General features: G+C 47.4%; 1 protein-coding gene across 6 annotated transcripts in view; it reads right to left on the bottom strand.

The window, feature by feature from the left end:
* The window catches only part of PPFIBP2 (PPFIA binding protein 2), a 143,489-nt gene that overhangs the window by 108,938 nt on the left and 20,977 nt on the right, over window positions 1-13,574 (bottom strand). The window contains exon 1 of one of the 6 annotated variants that reach the window (XM_030917581.1): window positions 10,682-10,726. The exons of 4 other annotated variants lie outside the window; for them this stretch is intronic. The gene's annotated coding sequence lies outside the window, so the exon portion shown is untranslated. Of the gene's footprint in view, window positions 1-10,588; window positions 10,727-13,574 lie in introns of those variants that run through there. One more of the 6 variants, XM_030917580.1, reaches the window with a different exon arrangement.

The following is a 13,574-nucleotide window of genomic DNA, read 5'->3' as shown; positions in this document are numbered from 1 at the left end:
ATCTGTAAAATGGGGATAACAGCATCTAATCCATAGATGTCATGATTAAAATTATGTAGAGAGCACTAAGCATATTCCTTTGCACAAAGTGTTCAATATGTTAGCTGTTTTTTTGTTTGTTTGTTTGTTTGTTTGTTTTAAGTGAGGCTATAACATCAGGACATATTTTTGTCAGCTCAGAGGAAACTTGAAACAAAAATAGGTAGGTGCAGAGAGGGAGAACCAGATAAACTCAGGAGGCTGGTTTGTTTGGAGGTGGCAGGCATGGGGAAGGAAGATAAGCAACCATGCTTGTGAAGGGGGAGAGGGCAGGGATTTACAGGTGCTAAGGCCAAGGAAGGTTCAGAAGCAGGCATTCAGCCTCGGGGGTCAAGAACCACTGCACAGTTAGCTTAGAGGGAATGAGAATGGGAGCTCTCAGGGGTGTCGGGGAACTTCAGTGCACCTCAGGGCCCTGGCAGGAGCCAGAAAAGGCTGCAACAAGGAACAGAGTTACTCCGAGGTGAGATGAGCAGCCCAGGCTGCTACAGAGTGAACACGGTGTGGAAATCCTGGGGCCTGAATGGAGGCCAGCTTCGGACAGGATAAAAGAAGAGGTAGCAGGGAAAAGGGGGGAAGCAGAAGGAGGGAAACAATCTGCAGACTGTCACCTGTTCAGCATAAGGGATATTAAAAGTTTGAAATAATCCCTCCAAATCCTTCCCACTGCTCTTTCAATAAAGGGAAACTTCCAAACTCCTTACTGTGGCCTATGAAGCAGGTCTCAGGATCAGGCCAGGCCATGCTCACATCTCTCCCCTCATGGCTCCTCATGCTTCAGCAGCACTGGTCTCCTGTCTGCTCCCAAGTCCTCCAAGACCTTACCTCCTCTGCAATACACCTGCCATCCCCCTACCCTGAGCTCACTGCCTGGTTCTCTGCACAGCTGATTTATTCTCATCCTTCAGGTCTCAGATCCAAAGTATCAGAGAGGTCTTCCTCACACCACCCTCCCCGGCACCATGTAAAGCAGCCCCTTCAAGGCACAACAAATCCACAGTATCTTGTTCTATGTATTTGTTTCCTTGCTAACTGGCCACCTTCTCACAGAGGCAGAGGGACCCTGCCTGCCTTGTTTACTCCTAGGTTCCCACTGTCTAGCAGATAGATACTTATGAATAAATGGATAGATCCATGCAGCCAGCATTGTGCTAGGGCCTGGAAGGATACTGATAAATCAGACCTAGTCTCTGACCCCCATGAACCACACAATCTAGTGGAGGAGATGGAAGTATGAACAAACAATTATGACACAGTGCAAGGTGTGTTGATAGAGGCAGGTGTGCAACTTCCCTGGGTCTTGAAGGATGATAGAAGCTTTCTCAGAAGGTGAGGAGGAGAATGCTGTTCCAGGCAGAGAATGTGGTACACATGAAAGCCAGGGAAGCATGCACAGGCAGGATGTAGTTGGCAAAGGCCAAAGTGGTTGATGAGATTATGCAGCAGCACCCAGCTGCTCGAGATGAGTCAAAGCCTTCCATGGAATTCACATATGCAGTACAAGGGCAATGCATGAGAGGAGCCTGGGAATCACACCCACCACATCAGGGGACTGGATGCCAGTGCCTAACAAATCAAGTGGCTTCAGATGTAAACATGACAGAGTGTCAAACCCAGAGGGCCCAGGCTATGTGCCCCTGCAACAGAAGAGCCATAAAACAAGACCCACGGGCCCTCTGCCCAGCGATGAGTTTGCACTTGGCAAACAGCAAGCTGGGTGGACCCGTGGGAGCTGGCCTGAAGTGAAACATGATTCAAGGTGTATCCTATTCACAATGCATGACTAGCATCAGAAGCCATGACTCCTTTTGCCAGCCTATTTTCCTCTTCCTGAAAATTCAAATACAGAACAAGGAAACATTACAGAGAGTTCCACATATGCATACAAGACCACAAAACTGCTTAAATCCATTATCATACAATGTACTTTCTTAAGAATCCTAGGAGCCCATGTGTAGTTTCTGACAACACAGAAGCAACCAAAGGGAAGAGATGCACAGGGCAAGGGACTGGGTGGGGTGGGGAATGCATGGAGCTTCCATAGCCTCTCCAGGGCTGCTACCCAGCAGCACTTCCAGGGGTTCACCAACCCGGAAGTTCTCCAAACCCCTTCCTTCATTTAGGGTTTCTTATAGAAGTTCCATTCCATAGACATGATTAATCCAATCAGTCCTTGGTGATCGAACTCAAGCTCCAGCCCCACTCTCCTCCCTGAGGTAGGAGTCAGGAGGATGGGGAGTGGAGCTGAAAGTTCTAACCCTCTAATCACAAGGTTGGTTTCTCTGGTAACCAGCCCATCCTGCAGGAGTCATCTCATTAGCATAAAGTTGAGTAAGGTTGAAAGGGGCTTATTATGAATAACAAAAGTTGCCCCTTTTCTGTGCTAGGAAACTGGAAGGAGACCAACTACGTATATTTTTTATTATAGTAGTCCCCACTTATCCTTGGGGGATACATTCCAAGACCCCCAGTGAAAGCCTGAAACAGTGGATGGTACCAAGCCCTATATATAGAATACAATGTTTCCTGTACATACAGACCTATGATGAACTTTAATTTACAAATTAGGCATGGCACAGTAAGAGATTAACAATAATTAGTAATAAAATAGAACAATTATAATAATACACTGTAGAAACATTATGCGAATGTGTTTTTTTTATTTTGTTTTTGTTTTTTTTGAGACAGGGTCTCACTCTGTCACCCAGGCTAGAGTGCAGTGGCACGATCTCGGCTCACTGCAACCTCCACCTTCCAGGCTCAAGTAATTCTCGTGCCTCATCCTCCTAAGTAGCTGGGATTATAGGTGTGCACTACCACGCCCAGCTAATTTTTGTATTTTGGGTAGAAGACAGGATTTCACCATGTTGGTCAGACTGATCTCAAACTCCTGGCCTCAAGTGATCCCCCCACCTCGGCCTCCCAAAGTGCTGGGATTATAGGCGTGAGCCACCATGCCTGGCCCTGTCTCTTTCAAAATACCTTTCTGGATGGTACCTTGGGTAACCGAACCCCAGGAAAGCAAAACCATGGGTAAGAGGGGGCTACTGCATATCATAGTATCACAGGTCTCAGAGGTAAACGTGCTGTCTGATGACATGCAGTATGTTCAATGTCTTCCACATTGGTTCCTCCCACAGGGACACAGCATCTCCTAGGGAGCCAGGGCTCATCAGGGATATGGGGCTTAAGTGTACCAAGCTCCAGAAGCAACATGCCAGGGAGAAGACAGAGAGAGCCAGAATCCAAGACAAAATCCCAAGTGACATGTGAAAAATCAGGATAACATCTAAGCAGATGGTGGGAAGTAGATTTTTTTTTTTTAAAAAGGAGTCTCACTCTGCCGCCCAGGCTGGAGTGCAGCAGCGCAATCTCAGCTCACTGCAACCTCCGCCTCCCAGGTTCAAGCAAATTCTCCTGCCTCAGTCTCCCAAGTAGCTGGGACTACAGGCACCCGCCACCACGCCCGGCTAATTTTTTGTATTTTTAGTAGAGACAGGGTTTCACCGTGTTAGCCAAGATGGTCTCAATCTCCTGACCTCGTGATCCACCCGCGTTGGCCTCCCAAAGTGCTGGGATTACAGGCATGAACCGGGATATAGAATTTAAATCATGCTCCCCAACAATGAGAGGAGAGCTACAGCAGCTAGTCAAGGGCTTTACACAGCATGGACAACAGAGGAATCAACAATGTGCCATGGGGACTGTATGAGGGGCACCCAACCAGCCCAGGAAAGAAAGGAGCAGACACAGAGAAGGACATTGCTCTTATCACAAACAATACAATGACAGTTGTTACATGGAACCAAAGCACTTTTCATTCTCTCTGGACACTTAACATAGCTGGCATTTGACCCTAATGAGCAGGCTAGCTTCTGATACTGAGACACTGTCTCATCCCTGGCCATAAAGATAAGGCAGGGTATGTTGCTTAAGAAAAAATGCAGTCCATCCATAATTCATCCTTCCTTCACTCACAGACCTATATGTGTGCTGTCATCTTCCTATCTGGGACAGCGTCTGAGGTTGGGGCTCCTGCTCATTACAGGATTTAACCCTTCTCTTCGCTACCAGTGAGGGAGAAAATGATCCCACACCCCCTTAGCTGTAAATGCAGCAAGTGAGGAAGTAACAGCCATGTTTTAGAATGGCAAGGTATATGACATGCCACAGCCACATGAACTGCACCACACAAAGGCCAGTTTGGCACCTGGAAGTTGATTAGGGAGCAAGATCTGTATGTGTCCTAAAATTTAGAAAGTGAGTCACAATTGACCTTCATCATCTGGTATGTTCTGAGGCAAACAGTGATTTACATACTACGTTAACTCCTTTCATGTTTGGCAAAAGAAAATTCTAAGTAGGCAGCATCCACTGATTAAGGTGAGTCTGAAGCAAGTAAACCTTAATTTACTCTACCCACACTGAATTTCATTTCTAAACTTCTTTTCTCTCAATAAAAATGGTTAGGGTTGTAACTGACGTTTGGAGCAGGCTAACACAGCTTTGGATGCTGAAATGAACTAGGAACAGATCTGGAAGTCACCGCTATTCCCTGTTCCTCCAGGATATTCTGAGCCTTGGACACAGTTTGGCTAGAGCCGAGACCTGACTCCTCAGCAGCTGCCACTAGACAGGGGCCAGTATTTCTGCCAGAAGGCAAGACCTGGGGAAGGAGGCCTCAGCCAAGAACCCCACCACAACCACAGAACCTAACTCCTTTCCTACCTCTCCCTTCCCCAAGTGGCGAACAGATGACAAAGAAGTGTCACCATATCACAAGAAACTGGAGTCTTTTCCCCACAATTTACAGGCTTCCCATAAGCCATAGCTGCTCTTAAATGGTTATTTTAAGAAATACCTTTTGCTATCCCTAGGCTTAAGAGAAAGCCTCTTAAAAGGATATAAGAAGCCTCTTTGGTAGAGTGGAGCAAGAAGCCATTTGGAGCGTCCAGAAATAAAAAGGACAAAGACAGATATGAAGGAATTTGATGGCAGCGCTAACAACACCCCATATTAACCAATAACTACTTTCTTTCTAAAGGACAAAGGAGAGAGAGTACAGCTTTTATAGACAGACATGTTAAAACACGGGCTCTGCTGCATAAAGGCTGTGAGTCTTTTAACCTCTTTTAGCCTCAATTGTCTCATCTGTAAAATCAGTATAAAATCAATTTCATTGTTATGGGCAAATGTAAATAAGACAGAACTCAGATAAACACTGCAGGCTGAACCTAAACATTTAATTTAACTGCTTATTTAAACAAGAGAGAGATTTATTCTGAAAGACATAAACTCAAAAGGATACAATGTCATAGCCATAAGGGAAATGCTAGGGTGCAGTTCTGCAGCAAGCCTGCAAGGTCAGCCAGTCCAAAAGCTCTGGGAGAGACTTCATCAGTAATATGAAATTGACAGAATACCTGGTGCATCTGAACATCTTAACAGACTTATATAATTGGTGAAGACTTTGTTTAATTCAATAAGAACAGATAATGACAACTGGGGGAAAATAATAAAGCAGCACAACAAGCATTTTTCTAGAGCTACAGATAAAAATACAGGACTAGAAGAATTAAGCAGCTCCATCTGAGGAGGAAAAATGGGGTGGGGAGGTGGAAAGGTGGCTGTTTTAACAAATTACATACAATTATTTGAGTCTTTAAATTGTGTGGATATATAGTGGTGACAAAAATTAGAAGAAATAAAAAAGATTAAAAGAGATAATACATGTGGCATGGCAGGCACAGTGCCAAGATTAAATTAATGTGGAGTCTGTCTCCTCTTTAGTTACCATATATTGGGCAGATAACTGTTAGCTATTTGCTAAGGGTTTACCCAACATTATCTCACGTAATCCCCACACCAGTTAGGAGTTATTCTCCCCCGTTACAGATGAGAAAACAGATTAGGCAATTTGCCTGAGGATGCACACCATTTTTCCTCCTGTTCTTCCACTTTCCTGAGACAGAAACCCATTTGGAGGGTTCTGAGGTTAGAGTTGACATGATATGACTTAACCTTTTAAAAGGATTACTCTGGCTGCTGCTTGGAAAATAGACTGCAGGGGATGCAGCAGTGACACAGGAAACCCGGCAAGAGATGAAGTGACTCAGACCATAATAAATTAGATGTTCTAATTCCTGATATACCTTGAGGACAAAGCCCGTAAGATTTACTGATAAACTGGACATAGGCATGAGAGAGCAGAGTCAAGCGTGCCTACACGGTTTTTGCCCCGAGTACCTAGAGAATGTGGAGGTCTGCAGAAGCAACAATGTAGGGTGTCCGGGGATGAAATCAGGAGATTGGTTTTGGAAACGTTCAGCTTAAGATGCCTACAGACACCGAGGAAGTTACGCTAAGTAGCCATTTGGAAATAGGAGTCTGATATTTACAAAGTCTGGGATGGAGATGTCAAATACATCTTCATAAAGATGTATTTAAGCAATTGCATGAAGTGGCTTAAGAAGTGGTATTAAAACAGAAGAAGCCCCAGGACTCCCTGAAACATTCCACCATGCAGCCACTGGGGAGAAGAGGAATGGACAAAGGAGACAGGAGGAGCAGCCAGAAGTGAGAGTGGCACCCAGAAGCCAACCGAAGGGTTTCTGGATAGAGGGTTCAGTCAGGTGCACCAAATGCTGCTGAATAAGACCAGAGCACTTCTCTCTAAACTCACGCTAGTGGTGATCTCATCTGCTCACACAGCCTCACCTGTCCCTGTATTACCTCACCCTAGATGACTACAATAGCTTCCTAACCGGTTACCCTTCTCCGAGCAGCCCTCCCCATTCACTATGCACTGAAGATTCACCTATCTCAGTGGTCCTCAAACTCTATTAATCAGAATCACCCTGAGAACTAATCAAGCAAGAAGCCCAACCTCCTGTAAGTAGAGCACCTGACCTTTATGGCTGATCTAGTCATTCGGGTGATTCTGATTCTGACCAAAGTTGAGGAACTGATGGAATGCAAACACAGCCCTGCACCAGGCACCCTTTTGCTTAGACAGCCTCAGGGGCTGGCCACCAGCCACAACAGTAGAAATCATGGTCTATCATCATATGGACTCAACCTACTTGGTCACAGCTTTAACTTTTACCATACATACCTTTTGGCAGACCTCTGCCCCATCCTAACCAGATGCCTTATCACTAGTGGACTGATCCCAATTGTTAGTTAATTGGCTGTCTGCACTGCTTTCCAGCTTTTATGCCCATGCCTACTGCTGTCCCTGCTAAATTCCCATCAAGCCAGCTCTTCCAGGTAATTGTACTTAATTCTGGCTACCTAAATGGGATCTCCCTGATTATCTTTTTCATCCTGAAGGACAGGGATAACAGCAGCTATGCACAACCATCTCCCTGACAACTGTGCCATGGGTCTGGGTCCCTGTGGGGTCCCCCATTCTGTAAGCACTGGATAAATGTTTACAGATTTATTGATAAAATAACCAATTTATTGTCCATGGGAAGCTAAAGCCTGGGAGATAGTGGGGACTGGAGTGAGGTTGCAGCAGGTTCCCCACAACAGCCCCAAAGTCTTCCTATCCTGAACACCCACCTCCCTCTCTATATTCTCACAATGGGTGGCACCCAAATGCTTCCCATCCCACCTTGGTGATGCCACCATGGTCACCAAGATAAAAACCTGGGAGTCAGCCTTGAACCTTCTTCCCTTTTGTTACTCACATTCAACTGGGCACCAGATCTGGTAAAATCTCCCTCCTCACCCTCTTTCAGATCTGTCCCCTCATCTTTACCCACCCTGCCATCATCTATCAGAATGGCTGCACTGGCTTCTAACCAGTTTCTCTGCCTCCAGCCTCACTGCTCCCCCATACCCCTCATCCTCCACACTGCCGCCAGGAGGGTTGGTCCATTTCACAAATTTTACCAAAGCTCCCCAGGGTTCACAACGCTTCACCAGCTTTCTATCACCCGGGCAACAGAGGGGTGCCTGGGGACCTGGAGAGGAAGTTAAGGACCCACAAGAGCAGTTAGGAGAGGGGCTCTGTAGTCAGACCTGCATGTAGATCCAAGTTCTTTGCTTCATGAGCTGTGCCCCTGACAAGCTCCTTAACATTACTGAACCTCATTTTACCTATTTATAAAATTCAGGTGAAAGGAGACACATTGTGGGATTGTAGAGATTCAAAACTGGGTGGGAGTTCACAACCCCAGCAGTGGTAATTCTCCTGGCTATATCTGGCTCCTGCCCTGAGCAACAGCCAAGCTATTGTCTCCAGTTTACTTCTGCTTTTGGGGCTTCTTTGGTGTTTTAGCTGAAGTCCTTCATTCCACCTGCTCGACTCCCACTCCTGTTTTGAGGCCAAATTCCATCATCATTATCTCCAAGGATCCTCTTCCATCCCCCAGATGGAAGTGACTGCTCCTGAATGGGTTTGTCCCCCCTCGCCACTCCCAGGACAGACCTTTCTAGGGCACTTTTGTCTGAGTGGTAAGGCCCTCACAGGCAGGGCCACGTCTCTGACCCCGGAGCTCAGCTCCCATTCTAAAAGGGAGAAAGTGAAAGGAAATAAAGAGGTCACTGGTCTACACTGGCGAGGCTCTCAGCATAGCAGTTGAAGTTGTCCCCACCTTCTGCCAGGGGCCACAAGCTGTACCTGTCCTCTACAGATCCTATACCATCCTGAGGTCACCACCCCCACAGGATCAGATCTGACAGTGGAGAGGAGAAGCCGCATACCTGGCCTGCGAAGACAGCTCCTCAGAGCAATGGCAGAGCCCACAGACACTGGCTTTATATCACAACGCTAAATTTCACTCAGGACAGAGGAGCTCAACACAGCAAGACATCCTGTCAGGACAAAGAGGAGCCATAGCAGGACAGAGGGGCCAGGCTGCTGAGAACATTGCTATCAGAGTTGCTGAATGCCTTTAGTGAATATCGGAGTCTAATAAAACTGAAGAGGCAGAGCTTTGTTTTCTTTTGTCAATGAATAGAAGCTTAAGTAGCCTAAAAGAAGCTGAAGAGGAGAAAATAGAAGAATGCCACTGAAGGTGAACAAGCATGCTTAACTGGTCCCCATCTAATCATACTATCAGTAACTCCTAAGAGCAAACATTTGTTTAAAGCTTTATAACGACAAAAATATTTGGCACATACAAGGTTCCTTGTTTCCACCTAAACATCCTAGATCAGGCTGTTCTGATTAGTCAGTTAAGCTCAGGTCAGTGGGGGCTGAGATCTGTCAGAACAGCCAAAAGGGCCCTGAATCTAGACGCAGGCTGGCAGTGCTGGGTGGCGGCAGGGGATGAATGCAATATTTCTTGCTTAGCATCTTTTTCCCGCTATACCAGGTTAGTGAGTTGTGTGCACTGGGCATTCCCAGCCACTCCTTGTCAGGCGAGTTCCAGGACATCCTTAAGAACATTTGTGCTGGAGCCTAGTTCTGCTGAACCCACTGGAAGGATTCCTTTTGCTTTCTGGTCCTTCCACACAGCCCAAGTCCTGTCACATGTCCCTGCTCCACCACTAGCCTCCTTTGGCATAGCCAAGCCCAGATGCTTCCACTTAAGCATTCCCAAAAAGCTCAAGCCCTTCTCACTAAACCACAGCCCTTTAAGCAAGGCTCCATGATCCCAAACAGCATTTCCAGCAACATATCATAACAGCAGGGCATTCAGTCACAAAGCTGAACACTGTCCTCTGAAGAAGGCAAAGAACAGCACCAGGCACTGAGACCTCACCTCTGGGCGCCCCGAGGCCAGACTCCCTCTGAGCCTAGCTGTTCCACAGTCTCAGGAGCGACATCCTCCTCCTCCTGGAAATGGCAAGCTTCTTAAGAGAAACGCCACCCCAAAGACATGAGTATGAGACACCATGAGCCCAACCCACAAGGAGGAGCACAGGGTCTAGCCAGGACATGGGTGTGAGTCTGAGGTTCTGATGGCTCACACCCAGAAGCACATCTGACCTTCTGGGCTTTAGGAACACTGAGAAGCTGATGTCAAGTTTCCTTCACTGTGTTTGCTTGATGTTGTTGAATGCTTGCTTCACCCTCCTCTGACTCTTCTCACCTCCTATTTCTGCTCTTGATATTCTGCCTTTGTTCCCCTCTCTCCCCAAGCTGGTCCTTTTCCCAACTCAATCATTGATTAGGGTAAATGTGCCACAACAATCTTGGTGACCAAGGCCATGCCTTAATGCCAGGTCTGTCAAAGAACGGTATGAGGAGACATCAAAGGTCAAACAGTGTAGGTACTCCAACAAGGAGAGGGATTGGGGGTCAGGGGGAAGCGAGACAGGGATCTGTGCCTTTAGGAAGAATTGAGATGGAGAGCCAGAGAGCATCCAGGGAGCAAAGCATCACCAAACCCCATCAGTCTGCCCTTCAATACTGTAAGACAAGTATGTCAGTGCCCTAATGGGGATGGGGCCCACCATAGCCACTTAGAGAACTTGTGGAGAGGAGGCTCTTTCCCTTCCTTCTGAACCACTCAGAAAGAGTGGGTCTAAGAAGTAAACGTAAATGATTTGAGGCTGAGATATGAAGAGCCAGGACTAGGAATAAATAACTCACATGTTCTAAGATTTGGCTGCCCGCCCTGGCCACACAGCCATTCACAATAGATCAAGATGATGGTGAATTACTTCATGCCTATACAATATCCACCTGTGTGTAAAAACTGCCTGCTCTGGAAGTTCACAGGTTTCCTGTCTCCTTTGAGAAGCTGCTGCCCCTGTGGGGAAAAAAAAAAAAGTGTCCTCATTTTTGTTTTCTCATTTAATCTTCAAGGGAGTCCTGTGAGGGATATAGTACAATTATCAGCCCTGTTTTACAAGGATGTAGCTCAGTGACCAGAGAGCAGGGGAAGAGTGACAGCAAATGAAGCTGATGCAGCTTGAGAAGGGTCTCTCACCTCTCACCCCTATAACATAGCCTGTAGCCATTAGGCAATTACAGTCACCGAGGGAGCCACCTAGAAGCCACCCACTCTTCCCAGCAATAACATAGGAGGAGGAGGCGGGGACCTGAAGGAAGGATCCTTCTCAGTGAGCTCAAGGATCTCTCTGGATTCCCCTCCCCAAGGGTAACCATGCTCTGCCGGCCTGCCCCTCTACCTGCCCACTTCAGGTCCCCACCTATCCCCTCCCTCCCCACACTTCCTTGACTCCACTTCCTTTTTCGCCATAGCCCTATTCTGGACAATGTGGAGGCTCTCTCCCTGGCTCTGTTCGTCGGAGCATAGAGTCCTCACCTCTCTCCAGCTGCCTCCCAGCTTACACTGAACCTGCTTCTCAGCTCATTCTGCCTCTCTGGTCACAACTTACCCTCATCCTCCCTCTGCCTGGGGTACCAGGTTCACATGTCTCTTCTTCCTTCTGCTCCCGGGATGCTAAACAACCCATACTGCTACATCATGCATGATGTAGACATTCATGCGCCCGGGATCTCTAATCTCATGTTTCTTCCTGTCAAGACTCCCTCAGCAAACTACCATGCGTCTTTCTTTAATGAGAAACAAAACCTCTTGATTTCCCTTCTCTCATCTCTTACCCTCTCTTCATATGCTGTGGAAAAGCTGCCGCTCCTCCCTGTGACCCCTAATCTCCAATCATCACTGAGATCCAACCTCTCAATTATTCCCCCTCCAAACTGAATCTGCACTCTCCCTCTCCCGCTGCTTCCTCTGCTATCCTAGAACATGTCCTTTGACCCTGCACCCGACTGTTATTATTCCGTGTTTCTCCTTTGCCTCAGAGCCCCACTGCCCACTTCCCATGCTCTCTGACACCCCCAGTGGTGGGACGTCACTCATCTGTGTGCACTCGTGCCATGCTCTCATCCAGCCAGCTGCTTGTGTTCCCATTTCCTTAAGAGGCAGTCTAGGGTGGGCTTAAAAGCCCAGGCTGGGGTTGGACTGCCTAGGTGACAGCCCTGATTCTGACACTATATGTCCCAGGGCAAGACACTTAACCTCTGTGCCTCAGCTTTGTCATCTTTAAGATGAGGATAATAATAAAACTGCCTCCCTGACAGGGTGGTTGTGAAGGTTAAATGTTAACAGAGTAAAGCACTTAGACTCGCCATCAGTCAGCGTTGCTCCAGTGCCTTCTTTGGCATCTCATTGGTGCTGATACTCTCCTCCTCTGGCATTTGGGAGGAGCGCTCTCCGGGTCCTTCCTTGAACTATGCAGCCTGGATTCACCTGTCATGCTTCCCCACCCTACTCCCCTCCCCTGTGAGCCACCAGGTCTCTGTGGTCTCCCACTGCAGGGATGCTCTTCTCCATCTCATCCTTTCCACTCCTACTGCCCAGACTGTGTTCAGGTATTCAGAACTAGGACACTGGAGGACCTCCTCTCACCTGAGTAACACCTGGCCTCTCCCACAGCAGTCCAAACGCATGAGCTGGCATCCAAATTGCAGCTGACCCCAAAATATCCTGGACTCATGATGGTAATTATAATGGCTACCATTTATTAAGCACTCACTTCTATACTGAGCTAAGTTCTTATATTTATCTCATATCTCAATATTTATAACTATTATTATCCAGATTCTACAGATAAGGAAACTGAAGCTTGGAGAGGTTAAGTGACTTGGCCAAATCACACATCCAGGAAGCAATAAAGATAAGATTTGAATTCAGGCAGTCCAACTCCAAGGTTATGTTCCTAACCACTACGCTTGATGCACTTCCTCACTGAGCCTGACCTGCTCCTGGGTTCCTGATACCCCAGCCGCAAGAGAGCGTTCTTATGCCACTGTGCCTTTTTCATGCTGTTTCCTCAACTAAAGGCCCCTTCCCCAATCTCTGTCCATCAAAACTAATTTTTCAATGCTCAGGCAAGTTTTCTCTGTGACAGCATCCCCACCCTTGCCTGTTCAAATGAATCTTGGCTGAGACATGGGCTCCCACGTCCATTTAGTTTCTACTTCATGTTGTCACGGGGAAGATCCAATGGGAGGATACTGACTCCCTCTCTTTCCAGGATTTCCTCCCCGGGGAAACAGGTCAGTATCTGATGGTAGAAATCAAAGAAGGAACTGAGCATGTGCAGCTCAGCCCATTCTCCCCTCTCCCTAGAGCCACCTTGGTAAAGGAAGTGGCCTGTACCAGAAAGAGCCTATGAGGTCCCATCAGGGCCTGTAGTGATGCACCTACAATGGACATGGTACCTTCTATTTGAGAGCATGGCTCCCCAGCAACCTGTGGATGATGCTGTAATTCACTTTCCCAGGTGGGGTAATGCCAGGAAGGCGGTCTGGGAAAGTAGGCATTTGTGTTGTGGCCACTGCACAATGCCTGCCAGAATAAATTAAATTGGTGTCTGGCTTATGGACTAGCCTTGTCAGGTTGGTCAGTGTGAATTAAGCTCTGGGCAACAAACCCCTCCCAGAGAATGGATAAGGGTGTGTGACCTGTGGTAGTCCTTACCTCCATTCTCTCCCCTGTCCACACCACACCTGCCCCCACAGCAGACAGAGAGCCTCACACTCCTGACAGGACCCTGTTGGCAATGTGCCTCCTCAGCCCCAGAACTCACTCTTCGAGGGAAGC

This window comes from Rhinopithecus roxellana, chromosome 15, assembly GCF_007565055.1.
Source record: "Rhinopithecus roxellana isolate Shanxi Qingling chromosome 15, ASM756505v1, whole genome shotgun sequence".
Lineage (NCBI taxonomy): Eukaryota > Metazoa > Chordata > Mammalia > Primates > Cercopithecidae > Rhinopithecus > Rhinopithecus roxellana.
This window is presented reverse-complemented; position numbering and strand designations above follow the sequence as displayed.